Source organism: Budorcas taxicolor, chromosome 15, assembly GCF_023091745.1.
Source record: "Budorcas taxicolor isolate Tak-1 chromosome 15, Takin1.1, whole genome shotgun sequence".
Lineage (NCBI taxonomy): Eukaryota > Metazoa > Chordata > Mammalia > Artiodactyla > Bovidae > Budorcas > Budorcas taxicolor.
In genome coordinates, this window is record NC_068924.1 from 76,105,202 (window position 1) to 76,113,033 (window position 7,832).

The 7,832-nt window shown below is 39.9% G+C and overlaps 1 pseudogene; it reads left to right on the forward strand.

Annotated features, from left to right (window-relative positions):
* The first annotated feature begins 6,606 nt into the window (after nucleotides 1-6,606).
* Nucleotides 6,607-7,518, forward strand: LOC128060475 (olfactory receptor 4C12-like; annotated as a pseudogene).
* The last annotated feature ends 314 nt before the right edge of the window (nucleotides 7,519-7,832 follow it).

Here is a 7,832-nt window from a genome sequence, read left to right on the forward strand (position 1 = left end):
CATTTTTATTATTGAATAAAACTATTTGGTTCATTGTAGATATTCCATAAACATTTACTGAAAAAAAAAATGAAATGAAGAATCCAAGTTCTGACTATAGCCTGGTGATCCCATTGCTACAGATGGATTCTAACCCTTGTCAGAAATATCATTCTCTGGTCAGAGGAACCATAGGGGGAAGGGAAAGGCATTTGGTTGTTATTTTGGCAAAGTCTCCCCAAATTAATTACTCTTCCCTTGAGAAAATAACGGAGAGATGAGTCACCCACTTGAATAAAACTAGTGTCTCTATACTGTAAGAATTGAAGGATTTGAGAAGAACTATGAAGTTTTTTGGTGAGTAAACCACAAAGGCAATGATCTTCTTTGTGGCTAGCCATGGTGTTTAGTGAAATGATGAGAGAGGGCAGGTTGAGTCCCAAGGACCAAAATACCTGACTTTCCATTGAGTGTAGATGCTCTGAAAAAAATTGGAAGAAATGGCTTCGAAAGTTTCTAATCCAAAGTACTTTTAATCCACTGCTAATTTTTATAATTGGGTTTACATTTTTTAGTGTTAGATATGTCTATTATGCATTTTAGGGCCTAGCAGACCAAGGTGAAGTTGCTTAGTCATGTCTGACTCTTTGGGACCCCATGGACTGTAGCCTGCCAGGCTCTTTCGTCCATGGGATTTTCCAGGCAAGAGTACTGGAGTGGGTAGCCATTTCCTTCTCCAGAGGATCTTTCCAAACCAGGGACTGAACCCAGGTCTCCCACATTGCAGGCAGATTCTTTCACTGTCTGAGCCAAAACTTAAAATATTATAAACATGTATGAGTCCCAAAGAAATAGAAATGTGATACAGCTTCTGAAATCTTTCCTCTCTCTCTCAAACACAAATTCCTTTTAAATACAAAGTGCATGTATCTTCTGTCTGGGCTAGTTTATTATCTGAACAAGTCAGGCCAGGATGAGAAGTCTTCAGTTCAGTTCAGTTCAGTCACTCAGTCATGTCCAACTCTTGATGACCCCAGAATCGCAACACGCCAGGCCTCCCTGTCCATCTGCAACTCCCAGAGTTCACTCAAACTCATGTCCATTGAGTCTGTGATGCCATCCAACCATCTCATCCTCTGTCGTCCCCTTCTCCTCTTGCCCCTAATCCCTCCCAGCATCAGAGTTTTTCTAATGAGTCAACTGTTCGCATGAGGTGGCCAAAGTATTGGAGTTTCAGCTATAGCATCAGTCCTTCCAAAGAGTACCCAGGACTGATCTCCTTTAGAATGGACTCGTTGGATTTCCTTGCAGTCCAAGGGACTCTCAAGAGTCTTCTCCAACACCACAGTTCAAAAGCATCAATTCTTCGGTGCTCAGCTTTCTTCACAGTCCAACTCTCACATCCATACATGACCACTGGAAAAACCATAGCCTTGACTAGACGGACTTTTGTTGGCCAAGTAATGTCTCTGCTTTTTAACAGGCTATCTAGGTTGGTCATAACTTTTCTTCCAAGGAGTAAGCATCTTTTAATTTCATGGCTGCACTCACCAACTGCAGTGATTTTGGAGCCCAAAATAATAAAGTCTGACACTGTTTCCACTGTTTCCCCATCTAGTTCCCATGAAGTGATGGGACCAGATGCCATGATCTTTGTTTTCTGAATGTTGAGCTTTAAGCCAACTTTTTCACTCTCCTCTTTCATCAAGAGGCTTTTTAGTTTCTTTTCACTTCTGCCATAAGCGTGGTGTCATCTGCATATCTGAGGTGACTGATATTTCTCCCAGCAATCTTGATTCCAGCTTGTGCTTCTTCTAGTCCAGCGTTTCTCATGATGTACTCTGCATAGAAGTTAAATAAGCAGGGTGACAATATACAGCCTTGATGTACTCCTTTTCCTATTTGGAACCAGTCTGTTGTTCCATGTCCAGTTCTAACTGTTGCTTCCTGGCCTGCATATAAGTTTCTCAAGAGGCAGGGCAGGTGGTCTGGTATTCCCATCTCTTTCAGAATTTTCACCAGTTTATTGTGATCCACACAATCAAAGGCTTTGGCATAGTCAATAAAGCAGAAATAGATGTTTTTCTGGAACTCTCTTGCTTTTTTGGTGATCCAGCAGATGTTGGCAATTTGATTTCTGGTTCCTCTACCTTTTCTAAAACCAGCTTGAACATCAGGAAGTTCACGGTTCATGTATTGCTGAAGCCTGGCTTGGAGAATTTTGAGCATTACTTTACTAGGGTGTAAGATGAGTGTAATTGTGCGGTAGTTTGAGCATTCTTTGGCATTGCCTTTCTTTGGAACTGGAATGAAAACTGCCCTTTTCCAGTCCTGTGGCCACTGCTGAGTTTTCCAAATTTGCTGGCATATTGAGTGCAGCACTTCCACAGCATCATCTTCCAGAATTTGAAATAGCTCCACTGGAATTCCATCACATCCACTAGCTTTGTTCGTAGTGATGCTTTCTAAGGCCCACTTGACTTCACATTCCAGGATGTCTGGCTTTAGGTGAGTGATCACACCATCATGATTATCTGGGTCATGAAGATTTTTTTTGTACAGTTCTTCCATGTATTCTTGCTCCCTCTTCTTAATATCTTCTGCTTCTGTTAGGTCCATACCATTTCTGTCCTTTATCGAGCCCATCTTTGCATGGAATGTTCCCTTGGTATGTCTAATTTTCTTGAAGAGATCTCTAGTTTTTCCCACTCTGTTATTTTCCTCTATTTCTTTGCAGTGATTGCTGAGGAAGGCTTTCTTATCTCTCCTTGCTATTCTTTGGAACTCTGCATTCAGATACTTATATCTTTCCTTTCCTCCTTTGCTTTTTACTTCTCTTCTTTTCACAGCTATTTGTAAGGCCTTCCCAGACAGCCATTTTGCTTTTTTGCATTTCTTTTCAATGGGGATGGCCTTGATCCCTGTCTCCTGTACAATGTCTTGAACCTCCGTCCATAATTCATCAGGCACTTTATCTATCAGATCTTGTCCCTTAAATCTATTTCTCACTTCCACTGTATAGTCATAAGGGATTTGATTTAGGTCATACCTGAATGGTCTAGTGGTTTTCCCTACTTTCTTCAATTTCAGTCTGAATTTGGCAATAGGCAGTTCATGATTTGAGCCACAGTCAGCTCCCGGTCTTGTTTTAGCTGACTGTATAGAGCTTCTCCATCTTTGGCTGCAAAGAATATAATCAATCTGATTTCAGTGTTGACCATCTGGTAATGTCTATGTGTAGAGTCTTCTCTTGTGTTGTTGGAAGAGGGTGTTTGCTATGACCAGTGCATTCTCTTGGCCAAACTCTATTAGCCTCTGCCCTGCTTCATTCCGCATTCCAAGGCCAAATTTGCCTGTCACTCCAGGTGTTTCTTGACTTCCTACTTTTGCATTCCAGTCCCCTATAATGAAAAGGACATCTTTTTTGGTGTTAGTTCTAAAAGATTTTGTAGGTCTTCATAGAACTGTTCAACTTCAGCTTCTTCAGTGTTACTGGCTGGGGCATAGGCTTGGATTACTGTGATATTGAATGGTTTGCCTTGGAAACGAACAGAGATCATTTTGTCATTTTTGAGATTGCATCCAACTACTGCATTTCAGACTCTTTTGTTGACCTTGATGGCTACTCCTTTTCTTCTAAGGGATTCCTTCCCAGAGTAGTAGATATAATGGTCATCTGAGTTAAATTCACCCATTCCAGTCCATTTGAGGTCGCTGATTCCTAGAATGTCAACGTTCACTCTTGCCATCTCCTGTTTGACTACTTCCAATTTGCCTTAATTCATGGACCTGACATTCCAGGTTCCTATCCAATATTGCTCTTTACAGCATTGGACCTTGCTTCTATTACCAGTCACATCCACAACTGGGTATTATTTTTGCTTTGGCTCCATTTCTTCATTCTTTCTGGAGTTATTTCTCCACTGATCTCCAGTATCACACTGGGCACCTACTGACCTGGGGAGTTCCTCTTTCAGTATCCTATCATTTTGCCTTTTCATACTGTTCATGGGGTTTTCCAGGCAAGAATACTGAAGTGGTTTCCCATTCCCTTCCCCAGCGGACCACATTCTGGCAGACCTCTCCACCATGACCCACCCGTCTTGGGTGGCCCCACAGGGCATGGCTTAGTTTCACTGAGTTAGACAAGGCTGTGGTCCATATGATTAGATTTTCTGTGATTAGGATTTGTGTGTCTGGTTTTCTGTGATTAGGATTTGTGTGTCTGCCCTCTGATGCCTCTTGCAACACCTACCGTCTTACTTGGGTTTCTCTTACCTTGGACGTGGAGTATCTCTTCATGGCTATTCCAGCAAAGCGCAGCCACTGCTCCTTACCTTGGATGAGGGGTATCTCCTCACAGCCGCTCCTCCTGACCTTGAACGTGGAGTAGCTCCTCTCGGCCCTCCTGTGCCCACACAGCCACTGCTCCTTGGGCGTGGGATTGCTCCTCTGAGAAGTCTTAGACAGGATCTAATGTGAATTGATATATAAGAGAAGTACAGTTTTCTTTTTTGAAATTTTACTTCACGGTTTTCTTTTCTGGAAACACTTTGATTTTTTTTTTTCTTCTTTTTTTGCAGTAAATTAACATGTTCATGACCCTGGTAACACACACCTTGGCTTGAAGAAAACCCTGATGGAATTTATTTTAAATATTATTGAGCCTTCAAAGGACCAATTGTTGATAGGTCAGTAGTTTATAACCCTCAGTACTGAACTGGGCAAAAATAACTTTTTAATGCTCATTTGCGTGTAAGGACAACTTATGAACTATTTGTTACTCTCTTTTGTGTGTTGCTGATCTTAGTTTCTATGATAAAAAAGTTAAATAGTTTGAATTCAAGTGCAGCACTTGTTGGGTATATTACAAAGCACCTGCTTCAAAGCATCTTTCTCCAATCACTCTGCAGCATGTCCTGTTTCTTCTCTTTTTCCTCTTCCCTTTTAATCTTTTCCTTTCTTTGTTTCATCCTTTCACCTTTCCCCTCACCTCTCCTGTCTGTTTCTCTCTACATTTCCTGTCTCTCTCACCAAATACTTTATAATTCCAAATATTGGCCAAAAATAAATACATCATAAGACTGCATTCTATGAAGTCGTTTGTTTTTTAAAGGTTATATTCCACTTACATTTATTTATTTTTTTGCTTTGGTCTGTATGTTTTCTTTTCCTTTTTTAAAAAAATTAATTTATTCATTTTAATTGGAGGCAAATTACTTTACAATATTGTGGTGGTTTTTGCTATACATTGAGGTGAATCAGCCACAGGTGTACATGTGTCCTCCCATCTACAAAGTCTTTATTTGAATAATGAGTTAAGTTTAAAGTTCCTTTTTTCCCAGAAAACTCCTCACCGAGTTATAAGTTGAAACTAGCAGTATTAAATTTCATATGTATTGGAATATGGCTTTAGCAAGTGAGTTAATGAAACAAATAATGAAAAGAAAACCCACAAAAGTAAAAAAAAAAAAGCAATAATTAAATCTTTATGTTAAAGATTCTATTAATAGCTTGCCTCAATTTTTTAAATCTGAGGACCTTCCTTTTTGACATTTATCCATGTTCTCCTTAATTTGAAATTTCAGAATCTTTGCCCATTGGAGATGTTTAGAGAGAATTTTAAAGTTTTCTTTAGTGATAAATTCATGAAAAGAGTTAAATCATACAACAACAACAACAATAATGTTTAAAATCTTGTAATCTTTACAGTAACCCTAAATACAGTCATACATAACCCTCCTTTAATAGGTGAAAAAATTGAAGAAAAGAGGGATTAAATGAATCAATGTTATATAGTTAATAAGGTGTAAGTCCCAGACTAAGGCTTTGGGTTTTTAAGTTCCCCTTTCTTTGCTCTTTAATGTATTTCTAACTTTACCTTTCTTCTTTTTTCTCTCCCACTTTCTCTTTTCCTCTTTTTTATTTTACTTTTTTCTTTCTCTCTCTCAGTAAATGTTAACTTTTTGACCAGGGGAGGAGAAACAGTTTATGAATAAGATTGCAATTGTAGTAATGCATATTTTTGCCTTCAATGGCACACACTGTTGAAAAAAGAGGTATGAGTGTGAAGCAGTGTGACCAGTGCTATAATGGACGTTGACTGCAGCCTCTGAGATCTGGAAGAGGCACGCTTTCTCAGTCTTGAGGAAGTGGAGAAGCTATCAAACAGGCGAAGTCGGAAAAGGTGCGGCTCATGAGGATCTTATCTTTTGAGTCTCTTCGTTGCTCACTGGTGAACATGTCCAGCCTTTCCAGGAACAGAACTCATACACCTCTGGGTGCTTGTGAATGTGCCGCCTATGTGGCCACATCATGGATTGGCTGTTAAAGCTTGATGCAGTTTTCCTTTCCTGATTTTAAAAGTTATACATTTTTTTTTGTCACCGAAAATTAAAAACAAATTAGTAAATCATAAAGAACGAAATAAATACCACCTATATTTTCACTTGAAAGGATATACAAAATAAAAACAGTTTTTACGGCTTTGTGCTTGTTTTTGGTTTTTATGAAACTAAAGAAAATAGGCACTCTGTGAAACTGTTTATCCCTTAAGTAAAAGGGTTATAATTGAGGATGACTGTGACTTTCTTTCCAGTGAAGTGTCTTGTCACCGGAACGGAATTCATGGAGAGGATGAATACTGTGATGGAATTCCTCCTCCTGGGCCCGACTCAAAATGTGAAGCTTCAGGAATTTTCCTTTGTTGTGTTTTTAATTGTCTGCTTGGTCACCTCGGCAGGCAACCTGCTCATCATGGTCACCATCAGTGCCAGGACGACCCTAGGGTCCCCTGTGTACTTCTTCTTGTCTCATTTATCCTTTATAGATGGCTGCTGTTCTTCCTCCATGACCCTTAAGATGCTAGTTGACTCCCTTACTGTGAGAAGAGCTATATCTTTTAGGGGGTGTATGACTCAAATCTTTGCCAAGCATCTTTTTGGTGCTGCTGAGATTATCCTTCTCACGATGATGGCCTATGACCATTATGTGGCCATCTGTAAACCCCTCCACTACATGACCATCATGAGTTAATGGCTGTGTAGCCTTCTTGTGGGCATGGCCTGGGCTGGAGCCTTTTTCCACGCAGCCATTCATATCCTGTTTACAGTCTGCCTGCCCTTCTGTGGCTCTAACGTTATAGATCATTTCCTGTGTGTCTTGAACCCTTTGTTGAAACTGGTCTGCATAGACACTCACACCTTTGGTCTCTTTGTTGTTGTCAACAGTGGGTTCATCTGCCTGTTGAACTTCCTCCTTTTGATGGTCTCCTATGTGGTCATCTTGTGCTCCCTAAGGACCTATAGCTTGGAAGGAAGATGCAAAGCCTTCTCCACCTGTGTCTCCCACATCACTGTGGTCATTCTCTTTTTTGCACCCTGCATATTTGAATATATGTGTCCAGGGATCACCTTTTCCATTGATAAAGCCGTGGCTGTGTTTTATACCATGATAACGCCTATGTTAAATCCTTTAATCTACACCCTCAGATGTGCAGAGGTGAAAAATGCTATGAAGAAGCTCTGGATCAAAAGGTGACTTCAACTGAGAAATAATCACAGCAGCAAAAATTACTTTGTCTTTTAAATACAAAGATAATATAATTTCTCTGGTTTAGTGCCAAGTGAATACCATATGTAAAAGTATGTTGGTGTTGGCATATAAATCCTTTAAAGAAAATTTCAGGCAGAAAGTTGTTTATCACATCCAGATACCCTATTTAGATTTATTTAGTGCCCCTTTGGTTGTCAGACTTGGATACACTTTCAGAATTATTTGGAACACATTAAAATGTACATTCTCAGGACACAGCTCTAGAGATTCTAATTCAGTAGGACTGTGGGGTTGGCATG